Source organism: Geotrypetes seraphini, chromosome 9 (assembly GCF_902459505.1).
Source record: "Geotrypetes seraphini chromosome 9, aGeoSer1.1, whole genome shotgun sequence".
NCBI lineage: Eukaryota > Metazoa > Chordata > Amphibia > Gymnophiona > Dermophiidae > Geotrypetes > Geotrypetes seraphini.
Window position 1 is genome coordinate 139,593,712 of NC_047092.1, and position 17,956 is coordinate 139,611,667.

Below are 17,956 nucleotides of genomic sequence, written 5' to 3' on the forward strand. Positions count from 1 at the left end.
CCCCCCTGAAGGCCTGCACCCATCCCGAAGGCCTGCACCCACCCCGAAGGCCTGCACCCACCCCGAAGGCCTGCACCCCCGAAGGCCTGTCCCCCCCCCTTGAAGGCCTGACCCCCCCTTGAAGGCCTGCCTGCTTGTCCCCCCTTGAAGGCCTATCCCCCCTTAAAGGTCTGCCTGTCCCACCCCCTTGTAGGCCTGTCCCCCCTTAAAGGTCTGCCTGTCCCACCCCCGTGTAGGCCTGTCCCCCCCCTTGAAGGCCTGACCCCCCCTTGAAGGCCTGCCTGCTTGTCCCCCCTTGAAGGCCTGTCCCCCCCCTTGAAGGTTGGCACCCCCCCAAAGGCCTGCACCCCCTTGAAGGCCTGTCCCACCCCCTTGTAGGCCTGTCCCCCCCTTGAAGGCCTGCCTGCTTGTCCCCCCTTGAAGGCCTGTCCCCCCCCTTGAAGGCCTGCACCCCCCCCTTGAAGGTTGGCACCCCCCCAAAGGCCTGCACCCCCTTGAAGGCCTGTCCCACCCCCTTGTAGGCCTGTCCCCCCCTTGAAGGCCTGCCTGCCTGTCCTCCCCTTGAAGGCCTGCACCCCCTTGAAGGTCTGCACCCCCTCCGAAGGCCTGCACCCCCCCGAAGGCCTGTCCCCCCACTTGAAGGCCTGCCTGCCTGTCCCCCCCTTGAAGGCCTGCACCCCCTTGAAGGTCGGCACCCCCCCTGAAGGCATGCACCCCCCCTGAAGGCCTGTCCCCCCTTGAAGGCCTGTCCCCCCCCCTTGTAGGCCTGCACCCCCTTGTAGGCCTGTCCCCCCCCCTTGTAGGCCTGTCCCCCCCTTGAAGGCCTGCCTGCCTGTCCCCCCCTTGAAGGCCTGCACCCCCTTGAAGGTCTGCACCCCCCCCCCCGAAGACCTGCACCCCCCCTTGAAGGCCTGCCTGCCTGTCACCCCCCTCCCCCTTGAAAGTCTGCCTGCCTGCCCACCCGCCCGCCCCACCCCGAAGGACCATTCGCCCCCCTGGCCTCCCCGCACTACCTATGAAGCAGCCGCAGCAGGATCGCGACGTCAGCTATCTTTGCGCTGCTTAGGAGCTGCTTCCTGCGCCGGGCTACCTTAAGCTACTGCCCCCCCCACGCCCGAAGGACCGCTCGCCCCACTGACCTTCCAGCACACCTATGAAGCAGCCCGCAGCAGGATCGCGACGTCAGCAATCCCTCAGCTGCTTGGGCGCTGCTTCCTGCGCCGCGGTCCCGCCCCCTCCTCTGACGTCAGAGGAGGGACGGGACCGCGGCGCAGGAAGCAGCGCCCAAGCAGCTGAGGGATTGCTGACGTCGCGATCCTGCTGCGGGCTGCTTCATAGGTGTGCTGGAAGGTCAGTGGGGCGAGCGGTCCTTCGGGCGTGGGGGGGACTGAGCGGCAAGGCCGGGAACACCCCCTCAGGGCTGGTACCCGGGGCGGCCCGCCCCCCCCCGCCCCCCCCTAGGTACGCCACTGGACACAAGTATAAAAAGGAGAAAGCTAGAAAAGACAAATGGAATAGACGTCTGTCGAGAAGATCCAGTAAAGTACTCAAAGAGAATGGTTGTAGAAAAACAAATGAAACTGTATCTAATATAATAAAACGATAAGCCGCGCATGCGCACTTCCAATGCGTGCATCCGTTTTCCGTGAGCTGTAGCGATCCATAGGAAGTGCGCTTGCGCAGCTTACGGTCTGGCCTCACGTGAGGCAAGACAAGTGGCATGCGTGCCCTTCCCTGCTCTCCACCTGCGGAGCAGCGGCTGCCGGCCGCTAGCACCCCCTGCCCTCTCTGTCGCCTCCTGGCTCCAGCGGCATAGGCAGCACTATAAACACGCTGCTCTGCGCCCTTCTCTGCCGATTTCCTCTGCCGCGTCTCTGATGACATCATCGGAGACAGACGCGGCAGAGGAAATCGCTAGTAGAAGGCCGCGAAGCAGCGTGTTTAAAGTGCTGCCTACGCGGCTGGAGTCCCGAGGTTTGTCGGCGGTGGGAGGGTCAGGAGCAGGCCGGATCGACAACGGCAGTAAAAGAAGGGGGAGGGGCCGAACGGAGCAGGGAAGAGAAGGGAAAGGGGGAGTGGGGGAAAACGCTGCTACTGCTTCTACACAGGAAAGGGGGGATAGGAGGGAAATGCTGTTGCTGCTGCATAGGGAAGTGGGATGGAAATGCTGCTGCACAGGGAAATGGGGAAAAATGACAGACAGACAGCAGGAGAGAGGGAGACAGAAAGAAAGAAAGACACAGGGGCAGGGAGAGGGACAGAAAGACAGACAGAGAAAGGGGGCCAGAGAAAGAGTCAGCGGGAGAGGGAAAGGGGCTGCTTTGGGGGGAGGGGTGTGCTTGGGGCAAACAGCTTTGCTCTGGGGGGAAGACAGAAGGGACCATGGAGAGACAGGGAAAGGGATAGTGGGCTGCTTTGGGGGAGGGGTGTGCTGGGGGGAGACAGAAGGGGCCATGGAGAGATAGGGAAAGGGGACAGACAGCTTTGCTCTGGGGGGGAAGACAGAAGAGGGCCATGGAGAGACATTTGGGGGGAGGTGAGTGCTGGGGGCAGACAGCTTTGCTCGGGGGGGGGGAGGGGGAGACAGAAGGATACAGACAGCGGCCAAGGAGAGAGAGATAAAGAAACACAGACAGACAGACACATCTATTCTAGCACCCGTTAATGTAACGGGCTTAAAGACTAGTTACAATTATAAAAAGAAAAGGAAGAGTGTGTCATGGATTGAAAGTAACTTGAAAACAGACTTGTAGGCAAGACAAAAGCAGTGAAAGGAAGACTGCAAAAGAGAAAAAAAAAAACCAAAACCCCAAACCCAATTAAAATAAAAAAGATTTATCCAGGAGAGATTTCAATGTGGAAATCCCGAAAAGACTGATCTCAAAGGACAGATTGGGTGTTATTTAGAGGAAATTTTTGTTGAAAATAATCTTAATGTATGAGATGGCGAAAGAAAACCAATATATATATATATGTAACTATGGTTGACAATCTAGATGTTTATTGTGAGAAAATGTATGTGTTGAGGAAAAGAATTTGTGTATATTGAAGAGTGTCTACTATATATGTATTTCTGCTGTTCCTATTTTGTATTCTTGAAATAATTTAGAAAAGTTTGTTCAGGGGGTTAGTTTTGTAAAAAATGTATTAGTCTTTGACAGAAAAATTTTCTCTTTTGTGGTGGCAAATGTAACCAGGGTTAAAAGTTTAAAAGTTACCTGAGTGAGAAAAACAGGGTTTAAAGAAGATTTTAAAGGGTTTTTAAATTAAAGAAAGTCTGGAAGGTAAGATCTGTGTTTTTTCCTATTTTGGGAAGTTTGGTTTGTGTATTGTTTGTATTGGTGCAGTTTTGGTATTCTGTTGCTGATCTCCTGCACAGGTTTGCTGTCCTAGTGCAGAGATCAGCATCAGCTGCTTGAACATTCTAACTGTTAGATTTGACAGTTGGGAGGGTGACTTGGTTCTGTGAGGAGGTGTTTTGGCTTGTGTGGCTCTTGTGAAGGTCATTGTAGCTGATTTTTATTGAATTTTGAATAGGAATTGGAGGTTTTGGTTGAAGTTGAGGTTTGATTCAAAGATTCTAGTATTTATCCAAGGTTGAAACATTTCTTTCTGGCGGATGTGAAGAATTGTTTTATCTGTGAGACTATTTGATCTTAGAAATAGTCTGTGAGATTTCTGTGTAATGTTGTGAGAGAATATTGATGAAGAAAAGCTGGTAAACTGTTTTGGAAACCTTTTTTCTGGTAATATCTCCTGTAAAGTTTATTGAGAATTGGGGTTTTTTTTTGTGTTTTGAGATATAGGAAATTCTGGGGAGGGAAATAGTATAGGGAACATCAATTATCTGTTTTTTTTTCCTAGCTTAGAAAGTATTTTAGGTAACTGTGGGGTTATTAGATTTAGGATAGGGTTTTTCTTATTGATTTGGTTTTAGTTAGAGTAGTAGGTTGGTTTCAGTGAGAGAGAGATCTACTAGCAACAGCGCACCAATGTGGTACCCCTACACAGAAAGGACAGAAAGCCTCAAATACCCTAACATGAAAAAAACAAACAAAGAGGAATTGTACAGAGGGGAAGTAGTATTACTGTATTTTCACTCATATACCGTGCACCCGTGTAAAACGCGTACACGGGTATAGCGCGCGGGGAACTGTAATTTAAGTAAATACATTTTTATATACTGCGCACACCTGTATACCGCACATGCTGCCCCGACTCTCCCGTCGCTGCCCGACTCTCCTTTCGCCCGCCCCGACTCTCCTCTGGCCAGCCCGACTCTCCTTTAGCCCGCCCCGACTCTCCTCTGGCCAGCCCGACTCTCCTTTAGCCCGCCCCGACTCTCCTCTGGCCAGCCCACTCTCCTTTAGCCCGCCCCGACTCTCCTCTGGCCAGCCTGACTCTCCTTTAGCCCGCCCCGATTCTCCTCTGGCCAGCCCACTCTCCTTTAGCCCGCCCCGACTCTCCTCTCCCCCTTGAAGTCCTGTCCCCACCCTGAAAGCCTGATGCCCCCCCGACGTCTGATTCACCCCCCCCCCGCAGGACCACTCGCACCCGCACCCCGAAGGACCGCTCGCGCTGGAACATGCACCCGCACCCCCACCCCGAGGGACCACTCGCACCCCCACAGCCTCCCCACTCCCCCCATCATGTAGAAGTTTCCTACCATCGTCCTGCTGCTTCCTCTGCCGGCGGTCCTGCCCCTTCTCTTAGCCCTGCGTCTACGCTGCTTCCTCTTCCGGCTGTCCCGCCCTTTCTCTGACATCAGAGAAAGGGCAGGACTGCCGGAAGAGGAAGCAGCGTAGACACAGGGCTAAGAGAAGGGGCAGGACCGTCGGCAGAGGAAGCAGCAGGATGACGGTAGGAAACTTCTACATGATGGGGGGGTGGGGAGGCTGCTGTGGGGGTGCGAGTGGTCCTTCGGGGTGGGGGTGCGGGTGTGGGTGCATGTTCCAGCGCGAGCGGTCCTTCGGGATGCGGGTGCGAGCGGTCCTGCAGGGGGGGGGTGAATCGGACGTCAGGGGGAACTATGTAAAAAAAAAAGGGGATAACACGCTCACGCATATAACGCGCAAGGTTTATACATGGTTTGTAAAATCATGTATAACGCGCGCATTATATGCATGAAAATACGGTACATTGTCTAGATTTGATATACAGCATTGTTTATTAAATTTTATTTCTATTTTAAATTTTGAATCCTTAGTGCTTCTTTATATCTATTTTGTTTATGGTTTAATTAACATTTTTCATTTCCAGGTTACATTACATTTTATTATAATAGTCATTATTATTTTTTTATGTAATTCACTCCTTCTCCTGGGGAAAGGTATCAATTTAACCCTCGGTGTTCACGACTACAAAATAAATCTTATTTCAAGAGGGATATCTTTTAACTCAGTCTGAGAAGGAGGGGGTTACAATAGGAGTGTCAGTGTCGGTAGCTGAAGCATGCAACTGACTTTTATGCTGCTCAGGCAGCACAGGCAGAGCTCATGTGACAAACCTCTTCTGCTGGCAGAACTTTGGCACCCCCACCAGCAAAGGTATGATGTAAATGCAGTGGAGGTGGGAAAAGTTGATAGGAAATATGTTTTCCATCCCTAGGATTTCCCCCCAAATGGCCTTTTGGCTATGCCCCTGGTGTAGTAGAGGCATCCTCTGTAGAGCTGCTTTTATTTTCCCTGTGCCTCTCTGGCTTGACTGTGCTCAAACGTTGTACCTTGCTGCCTGATCCACGTGCTTGAAATGTTTATTATCCCCCTCCAGATAAGAGTCTTGAAGCTTTTGAAATCCACCAATGCCTGAAAGAAAGTCTCATCCAACTCAACTCAAAGCACAAAGTTCCATACTGCTGAGTAAACAGTGTCCACAAAATTACAGGTGTCAGATTGGGGGAGGCCATAGGATCCATGGCCTCCTCAAAAATTTTCAGTTGCCAGTTTAGCCCTTCCACTTACCCTTCTACAGATTATGCTTTAAATCTTTGGGTAGCTGCTGCACAGTGTCAAACATCAGGCCTGACCTGTAACACTTCATTCTACTAAAAGGGGCAGGCCTGCTCATGGACGCTGTACAGTGGCTGCTGAAGATTTAAAACTATAGCGCCAGGAGGAGGTGGGTGGGGGACTCAGGAGCTGCTCCTGGGCCCCCTCAAACAAAGTAGTGTTCTGCTTCCTATGGGTATAGTAATACACTAGACTCACATCCATTATGTCTTCTTCCACCATAGAGCAGTTCCTAGCAAAAGGTCCCCTTTTCCCCACAATTGAAGCACCTGGCAGTTCCTGCACTCAGGCCAGCATTAGTCACTAGGTTCTTAGCGAGAACAGCATTAAGCTTTCTGGGCTCAAGGGTATCTGATTCTTTTTGAAGCTTCCAAGCACAGTATTAGAATATAAGAATTGCCATACTGGGACCGATCGAAGGTCCATCAAGCCCAGTATCCTATTTCCAACAGTGGCCAACCCAGGTCCCAAGCACCTATCTTGATCCCAACTAGTAAAATAGATTTTATGCTGCTTATCCTAGGAATCAGCATTGGATTTCCCCAAGTCATCTCAAAAATGGCCTATGGACTTCTCTTTTAGGAAATTATCCAAGCCTTTTATAAACCCAGCTAAGCTAACTGATTTCACTACATTCTCCTGCAATGAAGTCCTGTCTTTTTCCCTAGATTCAAGGGTGGCTTCCTCTCCTTAGAGGTTTCAGGCACAGGTTGAGCCTGGTGGAAAATTTCCACCACTTCCAAAGCACTCTTTAGTTTCAGTTTGAGATGCTGACATCCACTGCCTATTGTTCCAGGAGAATGATCTTGACTTTCTCCACTCCTGCCTTTCTTTCCATTTACAACATTTCCAGGCAACATCCCAGATTCTGTAGAAAAATGCTTCAGGGAAACTCTTTTACATAAACACTTTTCTGAACTGAAAGTGATAGGCTTCCAAGATAAAAGCCTTAACCTCCACATCTCCCTATATCTGGATGAGGAGCTCTTTGTCCTTTATAGTGTCCAGGTCATGGTGCAAATTAGAGTGACAAGCTCAGGTGACAAAGAATGCCTCCATGGCCGCTTTCAATCCTGAGGCCCTTTGTGCACAAAATCCAATCTGCAGTCTTGGGCATCCTTTAATACCACGTCGCCTTCACTGGGAAGGGAGGTATGCTTGATAACCTGCACTACCAGTGAATCCACTTTTGGGGGAACAAAAAACTGGTTAAATGTGGCATCCATTGGATGTAGCTTTGACATAGCTTTGGCCAACCGAAGCTTCACTGGAACCTTCCAATAATCTATAAGCATGTTTGTAATGTCTTGATGTGAAGGAAAGCAAGAGGACTGTGCATTAGTGCTGCTTATAATTAAGTAATGTATGGCAGAGGATAGAGATGCCTCTAGCTTCAATTCTTGGAAGGATTCTGTGATCATCGCCATAAGCGCTGAAGAGTTAAACAGCCTGTACACAGTTGAGTCCTCGTCAAGGTCTGGAGCCACCCCCAAATCTGAATCTTGACCTCCCAGGGATGTAGGAGCTTCTCCTACTACAGAGGACCTTGGCTGGGAGAGTATTGTCAAATTTATCATCTGACCCAGTATCATCAACCTGTCCATGACACTGTTGTTGAGGAACTGCGCTGTTGGGGGGAAGAAACCCCCAGCGCGAACAGGGCCATGATTTCAAAGGGTTTCATGTGGCCTTTGTTAATCATATAATCCTCAAACATCATATTAATTCAGGGGGAATATCCTGCCCCTGATGGTCCCTGCGGATGATGATTTGCACCTTTTGGGGCTTTTCTCATAATGCACTTGAACTGCTCCCCAGTTCAAATTTGGACTTTTTTTTCTATTCTTGGGACCGATTGGGTACTAAGTCCTGAGGGACCAGAGGAGGGCTAAGCCAATGATTCCTACCTTCTCCTCATGCGCCTTGTGGCATGTGGAACATGGATGCTCCTTGGATTGCCATCCACCACAAATGGGGCATAAATCCGACGTATCCTGACCTGAGGAGTCCATCCCACTTATTTTTAAAAAATAATGAGGTGTTTTGAGGAAGATAGAGGCTTTTAAATTCAAATTGGGAAATTTAAGATGTCTGCCATGGCAGCGATTTTAGCTCCAAAACAACCCAGTGATTTTAGGCTTGTAGAGGTGGGAGAATCTAACTCTAACCCTAGGAGTGAAAGAAAACCAATTTTAAAGGTCCCTCTGCTTTGGTTTACCAGGCTGTCATCTTGTTACTCACTATGTCATGCTGTGCTCTGGGAGCTTGGAATCCCCAACCCTAAATTTAATTTAATTTAATTTTTAATTTAATTTAATTTAATTCTTATATACCGCTAATAACAGTGAGGTTTCTAAGCGGTTTACAAAAATGATGCATTACAAAGATACAATAGATAAAAATAAATAAGATAGGTACTTGGAAAAATTCCCTGTCCCAAAGGCTCACAATCTAACTAAAGTACCTGAAGAAACAATTTATGAAAAATAAAGATAAAAATATAAAGACAGAGGTAGAGATATAGATAAATATGAATATTCCAACAAGTAATGTATAAAAAACTATTTTACATCTTACCATTGAATATATTCTAACATCAGCGAATATCAGGATACAATTATGAAGAGGGAATTTTTAGCAGACAGGGAATGTGGATACCTAGTGTGAGGAAGAAATTCAGGATAGGTTTTGAAGTTATGTTCGCGTGAGAGTGTCTGGCTAGGACAAGAATTTCTTAAACAAAGTGCTCTTTAGTTCTTTCCGGAAGATGCTGTAGGTCAACCTAGCGGTATTGATGAGATAGCCTAGCCATGATTGCTGTCTACCAGCTTGAAACTTGAAAGTTCTGTCCAGGAAGGTTCAATATCTGCAACCAACGATTTTCGGGTATGCAAACAGGTTGTTGTTTCTGGTAGATCTAATGGGGGAATAGAATTCAAAATGAGGTAGGAGGTAATTTATGTCATGTCTGTCTATAAAAGTTAGACTGTAAGCTCTTCCGAGCAGGGACTGTCTATTAAATTTCAAATGTACATCACTGTGTATGCCTGTCAGCATTATAGAAGTGATATGTAGTAGTAGTAGCTGTAATTGTAGAAGCTGAAAGCAGCTTACAGGGAGAATCTCTGCCTCAACAAGTCTGGAATCCAGACTGCTTGTGTCTTCTAACTGCCTCGGGTAGGGTTAGCATATGGCTCCAGAAAAAGGACGGATTAAAATATCTAGGTTTTACTTCCATTGAAAGCAATGGAAATAGAGCCCAAATGTCTCAATCCGTCCTCTTTTTTTCTGGAGCCATATGGTAACCCTACCCTTGGGTCCGACTCAACCCCCACTGTAACCCGCACATGCCAAAGAGGGGGAGGAAGCAGTTGGTTCCGATCCTGGAAAACTGCCACAGAGTCATGCAGCCTGCAGTCAAGCCCACTGCAGATGAGCCTGGGGTGAGCTGTGTTCCCAAGGAAACGGTCACTGAGCCCCTGAACTGTTAATACAGGCTGTCCAAGTGTTATTTCAATTTCAAACATGAAAGTCCAGGTTTAATTTCAAACTGCACTACTACTATTTTTTAAAGACTTGAAATGCAATAACAAAACCATACATACTCCCCGAAATGGATGCAACCCTTATGTGATCTGTGTGCATATTTACCTGCCACTTCTGCATTCCCTTCACAAACACAGGTCTAGCTTAGGTACACCTACACTGTCTCAACATACCTGTTACTCAGGTATCCAGATAACCTTGCTCCATTTACACATATACGCCTTTAATTTTTTTTCCATAATTTTTTTTTTTTTTATTCCTACATTGTTACATCATATATATGCTAGTTAATAGGGCATGTTAATTTTAGAGGTAGAATTTTTTTTTCAGTCTTTACAAACTACTAGTGACCAAATTATGCAGTTTTACATGTGGAGGTGGGAGGGCCCTTGTCTGAAGCTTTTTCCTCCATTTGAAAATTGTTTTTCAGCCTGCACTGTGTTATCAATATACCATCTGACATTATGCATCTTACTGATGTGGAAGTGTTTTATTAATTACTGTTGGTTTTCACATCTGAGTCTTTTTGGCTCTATATTTGGACTGAGTTGTGAGACATTTTCTTTTTGCCTTCAATGAGAGTGGTACATTTGACTTGTACAAAGGGAGAGACATTTATCTCAGTGTTTGTTACCCTTAGTGGGGGAAGAGCACCTTCTTATGCTAAAGTAATGAACTTTTTGCAGTACTAAAATGCTGAGCATATTTTGGTTTGGGGCTCAGCCAGGAAACTGAATATTGTTATTTTTGGGAGAAGTTTGCTAATACCTTGTGGGTAGGGATTGTGAAAGCTATGAAATCATAAAGTAAAGCAAACTCAACAATCCTCCCTACTTAGCTCTGGAGAACTAGAAGCTCCTGCTATTTAAAATCAGAGCCAGTTGTATGAACATTGTGAGACAAGCTCAGTGAATTTGCTAAAATTGTTGTCCTATGCAAGGTGGATACCAGGACATGATTATAGTTTTGTTTGGAAAAGCACAGGCCTAGGAGTGAGCTGGGGCATGCCTTTTTGCCTCTGAGGAACTGAGTTTCACTGAACTGTATTTTTGTACTTAATGTTGTTCTGCTATACAAATTCTTCTTTTTTTGCCTTACCGCAGTGCCATTAATGTATATTTGTATGGTAAAATAAAACACTGCCTTATTTGAACTGCAAGAGTGTTTAATTTTGAAGTAATCTTTTTCTTTGACTGGGTTTAACTTTGGCATTCTGATAAAGCTACCTGTAGGTATTTACCCTTTTTGGAGGCACGCCAGTCTTGCCTTCTCAATTCCACCTGACCATACAGCATATGCCTGCAATATTTTTAAGTTTTTTTAAAAAAAAATTAAATCTAATTTTAGGGGGGGATTTTAATGTTCAATAATTTTTATAAAAAATTTATAAAAATACAACACAATGAAATAAAACTTGAATCAAATGTGTATATATAGTTTTTGTGTTTATTTTAAGTATAAAAAAGTTTAAGTATAAAAAGGTTAAGTATAAAAAGATTAAGTATAAAAAGGTTTGTCAATTTTTTCTGGAGCAGCAACTGCAGAGTCTTGCTAGAAGTCTTTCAAATCTGTAAATAATAAATATAATAATCATTTACTTTATTATTAATTTTGTATTTCTATATTTTTAGATGTTTTGCCAATGCGGTATATCAAATACAAAATAAACTTGGAAACTTATAGGGGCATAATTGAAAGGGACGTCTAAGTCCGTATACATCCATCTAGCAAGTTGTCCAAAGTAAAAAAACAGCTTAAGACACATTTTCGAAAGATACATCTAATTATACATCCTGCCAATCTGATCGTCCAAGCCACTAAATCATCTATCTTTATACCACATTTTCGAACAACTTTCCGTCCAAGTCCAAAACGCCTAGAACAAGCCCTGTTGAACGTGGGAGAGGTCTGCAAAGTGATGGACTGCACACCCAGACATGGCACCTAAATAGTGAAGTACCTTAAAGGGCACTGCTGTGAACTTCACAAAAAGGGAGCCATGGCTTATCCTCACTACAGCTCCCTTATAGGTGACGGTGAGCCCCCCTAACCACCTCTAGAATCCCCTAGACCCACTTATCTACCACCCCAATAGCCCTTATGGCTGCAGGAGCCACTTATATGCCAGTACAAAAGTGTTTTGGGGTATATAGGGGAGTGCACATGTTTAAGTTTCAATGCAGTGATAACAGGGGCTTATGGGCATGGGTGCTCCTCTCTATGGGTCCCTAACCCACCCCCAAGATGACTTAAGCTGCTTCTGGGCTGGACGACTAGGCTTTTCTATGCCAGGCGGCCAGGTGATGATGGTCTGGAGGCTGAAATTTAAAGTTGTGAATAAAATTTTTATGGGGGTTGGGGGTTTGGTGATCACTGGGGTAGTGTGTTGGGGTCTGTGTTATGTATTTTCAGTGCTTATCTGGTGAGTTTAGGTGGGTTTGTGACTTAGACCATGTTTTACATGGTCTAAGTCACAACGTCCAAGTTCCGTCTAGGCTCTGTTGTTAAACTTTCAGTTTTACATGCTGTATGACTAAGTCTAAGCCGGCCCACGTCCCGTCCTCGACACGCCTCCCGAAATGGCCCGTTTAGCTTTGGACGTTGAGCGGCACTATGAAGGCCTAGGTCGTTTTTAAATACGTCCAAAACCCTGTTTTATTATTGGATATTTTTGAGAAATGTTTGTCCAAGTGCTGACTTAGGCCGGTTTTTGGAGTTCCTATGAGCATTGGGAGCAGCATGGGCCTTTCAGTGTGGCTCTCTGCGCTAAAAACTGCCAGTGCAGTTTAATAGAAGAGGGATTTAGTTGCACAGCTCATTTGTCTGGTTTTGCTGCAATTATACTCTTTATTTCTATTTTACCTGCTGACTCTCCTAGTATTTTTAATCTCCAGAGAGTGTTCTGGAAAGACAAAATGAGAATTCATTTATTTAGGTTTAGAAAGGAGCTCTCATTGAGGAATTTTTATAGTTTTAACTAAAGATCCTACACTTTTTACCTTAAAAACTAATCAGTACAAAGGCCTCATTTTTTAAACAGGCCAAGTCAGAGTTTTAAGTTTCCTAACAAAAGATCCTGCTATTTTTACCTTAAAAAGCAGTCTATATAAGAGCCATCACTTCTGAGAACATATCAAAGTTATGTGTCTGAGTATAGAATTTTGGACTAAAATTTAAAACTATTTCATTATTAACAGGTAAAAGCGGTAAAGAGAGCTATGAAAAACAATTTAATTTTATTTTTTTAAAGATATTCCCCCCACCCCCACCCCACCCAATATTTAGCAGGACTTAGCCAGCTAGGAATGGTTTCTGGCCAGCTAAGTCCTATTTGGCTGAATATCATCTGCTGAATATCCAGCTCACCTGCTAAGGCATGAGGTCAGATAGACCCACCTATAATGCAGGTCTATTTTTGGTTGTTATCCTTAGCCGGCCAGCCAAAGAAAATTGGCTTGGCCAGCTAAGTGCAACCTGCCAAACTTTGACCTTGGTATTCCATGCTGGTCGCTGGATATGGCTCCAGGACCAGCACTAAATATCCATGTCAGCCACCTGCCATGGGAGGTATCCGGACTGCCTCCCACAGTATCAGGTCCAATGACTAGCACACTTCCCTATCACTTTCAATAGTAGAGGATTAAAGTGTCATTTAGTGTCTCTTACCCTCATATTCTTCTGTTAGTTCCAGAATCTTTAAAAGATAAAACACAATAAATGAATCAGCTGATTAACAAGAAAAGAATAAAATTTGTAACCAATAAAGTGAACTGAAAAAAATCACTGATTTTACTTATGAAAGGAGGAAAATACCTCAGAGTTACAAAACTTAGGCCCATATTCTATAAATGGCGCTTTAAGTTAAGTTTAAAATGCCATTTAAAAACAAGTAAAAGCGGTTTAAAAACAGAAATGTAGGTGCTTACCTGTGCCTAAAAAAGAGCACCTGCATCATAGCTACTGAGGCACTTTATAATGCCTAATGCCACTGTAGGATGATTTGATGGTAGCAAGCTCTTTCACATCCATAATTCAAGCTGCACTGGATCTAGTTAGATGCTGCCAGCAATGCAGGCTGATGCAAGCAATGCAAGCTCAGGCTAATGCTGCAAACACAACTCTTAATGCAGCACCAACTTATAGTGAAGACACCAGCTTCTTGTGCTTCTATGAATAAAGGGGACAACACTGTGCAGTCAGAACTAGACCTTCTTGAATGATGCTGCACGTGATATATCCAGTCTCCAGCACTATCCAACTGTGAAAAAAAGTATTTATTCTAAAGAATATGAGCCTTCCATCAAGCGCACCAGTGGAGAGATGCTTCAGCATCAGTGAACAGATTCTTACACCACACAGAACTAGTTGAATCAATGAGCATTTTGAAATGATTTTAATGCTCAAAGCCAGTAAGAAACTCATTTGAAAATAAAGTGCTCATTGTAATGTTCATTTTTTTTTTTTAGTTCAATAAATTTTTATTCAGTATTTAAAAAAAAAAAAATACAAGGAGCAATTCAAATACATAAAAGTAGTATAACATTTTGCATTAATATACAGTTATTTATAAAGGCCCATATTATTAAGAAAAGCTCAGAGTATTGGATTTGTTTGTGGTGATGTATGACAATAGAAAGTGAAATAGGACAAAGTGAAAATTGAAAGAGAGAGGAAAAAAGAAGAGAAAGAAAAAAAAAAAAAAATTTAAAGAGAGGTGAAGACAGGAGTGTCTACATAGTAGAGTGTACATATGAATCTAAAAATGACCAGGGTGATTTTTTGTTTTTCCAATTCATGGATTTACGGAGTGAAATTTTATTTTCATATGCATATGATTCAAATCTGTGGTACATACATAGAGAGTTCCACCAAAAAGTATAATCTAATAACGAAGATGATTTCCAATTTTTCAGAATATGCATGAGAGCAGTCACAAACATGGTATCAATGAGTTTAGGAGGACAATTTGATTGCGCGAAACAGGGGTGTTGAGATCGAAGGATTATAATGTCCATAGAAATCTCTTCTGAGCAGTTGGTGATAGATTGTATGGTATTCCAGATTTTGGACCAAATAGAACGGACCAGAGTACAATGGAAGAACATATGATCAAGAGTTCCTTCCTCTTTCAAACAGTTCCAGCAGATAGAATCTTGTTTTAATTTGGCTTTCCACATACGAAATGGGGTCCATATTGCATTCCACATTATAAAGAGCATTGATTGTGAAACTCTAGAAGATAAAAGTGGGTGGTTTGTTGAAGACCAAAAGAGTTCCCAGTCAATGTCAGAAAGTGGAATGGTTATTATATTATCCCAGTGTTTCATAGCATGATATGAGAAAGTGAAGGATTGGTCTCTTAGAATATTATAAAAAAAAGATATAGCTTTCCCTTTTGATAGAGACCTTAAAGACTAATGGTAAATAGTATTTTTAGAAGATATGAAGTCATATTGTACCTGTACAGAAGACAGTATTTCACTGAGTATGATCCATTGTGAATAAGCAGAGGATGTTAGTAGGTATGTGGAGCAAAGTATATCAAAAGGGATTAGTTTATTAAGAGTATATAATTGATGAACAAACTATATACCTGTCCGTTGCCACCGTTTCCATGAAAGGGATTTGCCTTGGTTTTGGATATTGGGATTATTCCAAAGGGACATGAATGGGCTAACACTAATTGAGATATCAGCTATTTTATCTAAATGATGGAGAGCATGCTGCGTTGAATTCAAAAGAGAGTATTTTCTCAAATGTCTGGGTATTGATATCGTTAATAGGCAAGAGATGTGTAAAGGTTTGCATAGAAAACATTCCATTTCATACCAATTAGGAGGGTCTTGAGAGAAGGAGTCATTGACCCAGTAAGCTCCATATTTAGTTAATGAAGCAATATAGTAGTGGTAGAAATCTGGAAAGTTAAGACCACCGTTAATTTTAGAGGCCTTCAGCTTGGCTAGAGCAATTCGAGGTTTTTTCTTGTTCCATATAAATTCAGATAGCTTCTTATTTAGCCAATGGAAAAATGATTTCTGGCATAAAAGAGGAAGCATTGAGAGGATGTAATTAATTTGAGGTGCTAGGGTCATTTTGATGGATGCTATTCTACCCCACCAAGACAAATAAAGTGGAGACCACCTAGATGTAGTATTAAGAACTAAATTTTTGATTTTGGATATATTAAGATCTTGAGCAAAGACTGGATCTTTGTGTATTAAAATCCCCAAATATTTCACAGCTTCATTTGACCATGTGAATGGAAAATTAGCCAAGTCTGATTGAAGAATGTTATTGTTCAGAGGAAAGATTTCTGATTTCTCCCAATTTACAGAATATCCTGAGAAGCTAGAATATTGTTTGATGATATGTATAAGATGAGGGAGAGAAGATTGAGGGTTCCTTAGAAAAATTAATACATCATCAGCATATGCTGCTAGTTTGAAGTCTCGATCAGAGGAGGGAATACCATTAATTAGCGGGCATTGTCGAATAGCAGAGAGAAGAGGCTCCAACACTAAATTGAACAATAGTGGTGAGAGAGGACAGCCCTGTCTAGTGCCTCTGTGAAGGGGAAATTTATTGGATAAAGAGTTATTAATTAGAATACGAGCATTAGGACTATGATATAATGTTTTTATCCATTTCGTGAAAAATGATCCAAAGTTATACCATTTTAGGACACTGAAAAGAAAAGACCACTCCACTCGATCAAAGGCTTTTTCAGCATCTATAGCTAGGCCTATTATTGGGTCTGTCAATGTTTTAGCATGAGCATTGATGTGGTGAAAAAGTCGTAGGTTATCTCCTATATATCTTTGTTTAATAAATCCCGTTTGGTCTTTGTATATAAGATGTGGAATCACTTTGGTGAGTCTTAATGCAAGTAACTTTGCCATTATTTTATAATCTAAGTTAAGGAGAGAGATGGGACGGAAGTTTTTGACCAAGGTAGCGTCTCTGTCAGGTTTAGGGATTACAACGATGGTGGCTTCTGTGAAATTAAATTGTTTATCTGGAGAGGAGTGGAGGAAATCATAGTATGTAAGGAGATGAGGAGCTAAGAAGTTTCAAAATAGTTTATAAAATTCGTTAGTAAAACCATCCAGACCTGGGGCTTTTCCAGTCGGTAGGGAAGATATAGCAGTTTCTATTTCTGTTATGGTTATCGGAGAATCTAGTTCCAATTTAACAGGCTCCGATATGGTCGGGTGAGATAAGGAGGAAAGAAAAGAGTCTAAATCTGATTCAGGAGTCGCAACTTCAGATTTATATAATGAAGTATAAAAATTTTCAAATTGAGAAGAAATTGATGATCTGGTTTTGACTAATTGTCCTAATGAATTTTGGATAGATGTGATATGTAATCTTTTGGATTTAATTTTAAGGTATCTGGCCAGTGGACGACCCATAAGATTATCCCCCATATAGTGACCAGAATTGGAAATGAAGATATCTCGTCTGGCTGTAAATGAAACTAAAGTATTATATTCATATTTAAGTTTTTGGATATGTTGGAGAATAGTTGGGTCATGTAAGTGATTAGACATATGTTGTATTTCTAATGTTTTAATAGCGTTTTCTAATTCTTTTTCTTTTTTCATGGACTGTTTTTTTTTCCAAGAGGCAATTTTTATCAATTCACCTCTAAGGGTTGCTTTATAAGCTTCCCAGATTATGGAAGGACAAACTTCAGGATCTTTAGAGTTATTTTCGAAGAATTCTAATGTAAATGAATTGATTTTTTCAACAGTTTCTTCATCCAAGAGTAAGGCGTTGTTTAGTCGCCAAGAAGGAGATTCATTACGTGGAGCCGAAATAGAAATATATAAAGAAATGGCAGCATGGTCCGTAAGGGAGATTGGATGTATACTAGTATTAGTAAGGTCATGAATGAGAGAGGAGGATATGAGAAAGAAATCAATTCTCGAGTATGTATTATGTGGTGGTGAAAAATGTGAATATTCTCTACCTTTCGGGTGAAGTAGTCGCCAAGGATCTACAAGGGAGAAAGCATCTTTTAGGGCCTGTAGAGCTGTGAAAGACTTGGTCTTGGATGGTTTACAGGAAGAAGATCTATCAATATACAAGTCTTGGATTTGGTTAAAATCTCCACCCAATATCAGAGAACAAGAACTGAATTCAATTAGCGCTAGTTGAATGTCTCTAAAAAAATCTGGGTGATCTTTAACCGGGCCATAAATATTGAGAAGAACAAAGTCCATTGAGTGCAACGCAGCATGTACCAGACACCATCTTCCCTCCGTGTCTGTTCTAATTGAATGAATAATGGGGGAGAGTTTATCTTTAAGACAGATTGAAACACCATTTTTCTTTTGATAAGTCGCAGGGGAGTATATATGAGCAGAGTATCCCTTTAGTTGAAATTTCGTGGCGGCAGC